The sequence below is a fragment of the Bison bison genome, unplaced genomic scaffold (assembly GCF_000754665.1).
Source record: "Bison bison bison isolate TAMUID 2011002044 unplaced genomic scaffold, Bison_UMD1.0 scf7180017864115, whole genome shotgun sequence".
Lineage (NCBI taxonomy): Eukaryota > Metazoa > Chordata > Mammalia > Artiodactyla > Bovidae > Bison > Bison bison.
The window spans coordinates 1961838-1964304 of record NW_011494687.1 but is presented as its reverse complement, the minus strand read 5'-3'; positions in this window follow the sequence as shown (position 1 = coordinate 1964304).

Below are 2467 nucleotides of genomic sequence, written 5' to 3'. Positions count from 1 at the left end.
TTTTTTTTTTTTTTTTTGCTTAAATTTCTTGGCTTAAAGAAATTTATTCTTGCACAGGTCTGAAAGACAGAAATCCAAAATCTGTATAGTTGTTGTTTAGTCACTAAGCCATTTCTGACTCTTTGTGATCTCATGTAATGTAGACTGCCAGGCTCCTCTGTCCATGGGATTTCCCAGGCAAAAATACTGGAGTGGGTTGCCATCTCCATCTTCATAAAGTTTTGTTGTTGTTGTTGTTGTTGATATTTATTTTATTTATTTGACTGCACCAGGGTGTTTTTGTTTCATTTTTTTGGTCACCTTTTGTGTCATGTGGGATCATAGTTCCCCTACCAGGGATCAAACCCATGCCCCTGCAATGGAAGCACAAAGTCTTAGCCACTGGACCACCAGGGAAGTCTCTTAATTAAAGTTTATTATTATTCTCACTACATACTTTTTTTTAATATGACATTTTAACTTTGCATAGGGTAAAGTTTTTTATTTTATTTTATTTATTTTTGGCTGTGCTGCATTGCTGCGTGGGGGCTTTCTCTAGTTGTGGTGTGTGGGCTTCTCTTGTTGCAGTACATGGGCTCTAGAGCACAGGCTTAGAAGTTGTGGCATATGATCTTAGTTGCTCCATAGCATGTGGAATCTTCCCGGACCAGAGATCAAAACTGTGTCATCTGCATTGACAGGCAGATTCTTAACTACTAGGCCACCGGGGAAGTCTGCTTCATAGATTTTTTTTGTGGGCCAGAGTACCTTCACCTCTAGATGTGCTGAAGAAATTCTGCCAATATTTGCCCTCCTGGACTCTGCTTTCTTAGATACCATGCCCCCAGTCACCATCTCTGGTGCAGTCACTTAACAAGTCATCTCTGCTGCCATTATATCTTTAGCACTGCACACAGGACCTATAATACAGGTGGTTAAAGCACTTACTGGATGAATAAATGCTAGTGTACAGGCTGGTTATCAGAAATCACACTTGACTGAATTTTTGTGTCACAGTTTATTAGCTTCTCAACAGGGGCTCATCTTTTCTTCTTCTTCTTTTTTTTTTTTTTTGCCATAAAGTGTATGGGAATTTAGTTTCCCGATCAGGAATGGAATCTTCACCCCCTGCATTGAAGCACACAGTCTGAACCACTGGACTGCTGGGGAAGTCCCTCTTCTTTTTTCATACCTGTGATAGAAGTAGATTTATTATAAAATTTCTAGTATAGGCTTATTACTCTTGCCTGGAAAATCCCGTGGACGGAGGAGCCTGGTAGGCTGCAGTCCATGGGGTCGTGAAGAGTCAGACACGACTGAGCGACTTCACTTTTCACTTTCATGCATTGGAGAAGGAAATGGCAACCCACTCCACTGTTCTTGCCTGGAGAATCCCATCTATGGGGCCGCATAGAGTCGGACAAGACTGAAGCGACTTAGCAGTAGCAGCATAGGCTTATTTATTTATAAAATAAGGGTTTTATTGAATTTTAACAAAAAATTCACATAACGTAAAATTCACCCTTTAAAGTATATAGTTCAGCAGTTTTTAGTACATTCACAGAGTTCTGCAAAAATCACCGTTATTTAATTTGAGAATCATTTCATCATTCCCCAAAGAAACCCTGTACCTATTAGTAGTCATTTTCTAGTAATCTTCCAATCTACAGGAATTGATCTTATATCTAACATTTTAATTTTCCTAATTTCATTCTTGGATATAAGTTTACCTGGAGGTTGGGAGAAATAGTTACATTGCTCTTTGTTTCATGTCTTAATTACATTATGTACTTCCCAGAACCCCTCAGACTCTAAGATGATTTCAACTGCTTCTCTTCTCTCTGACAAATAGTTGGGAAATAAGAGGTTAGCAAAAGCAGGAGAAACAGAGCAGGGTTTCTCTTAGGGGTGGATGCTTCATGTTTCTGCCTTAGCTGTTCTTCAATTACTGTATTTGTCCCTAAAAGATCCTACTGATTCACTCTGCATTATGACACACAGATCCTTTGAAACCTGCCCTTTTCAGTTACATTTCCTGTTTTTAAATTTTATTTTATTATTAAAGTATAATTGCTTTACAATATTGTGTTAGTTTCTGCTGTACAATTAAGTGAATCAGCTATATGTATACATACATCCCCTCCTTCTTGAGTCTTTCCCAACCCATCCCACTACTCCAGGGCATTACAGAGCACTGACCTGAGCTCCCTGTGCTATACAGCAGCTTCCCACTGTTTTATATATGGTAGTGTATATATGTCAATGCTATTTTCCCAGTTCACCCTACCTTCCTCTCTCCCCCACTGTGTCCAATTGCATTTCTAACAGTGCAGATGGTGACTGCAGCCATGAAATTAAAAGACACTTACTCTTTGGAAGGAAAGTTATGACCAACCTAGATAGCATATTCAAAAGCAGAGACATTACTTTGCCAACAAAGGTCCATCTAGTAAAGGCTATGGTTTTTCCTGTGGTCATGTATGGATGT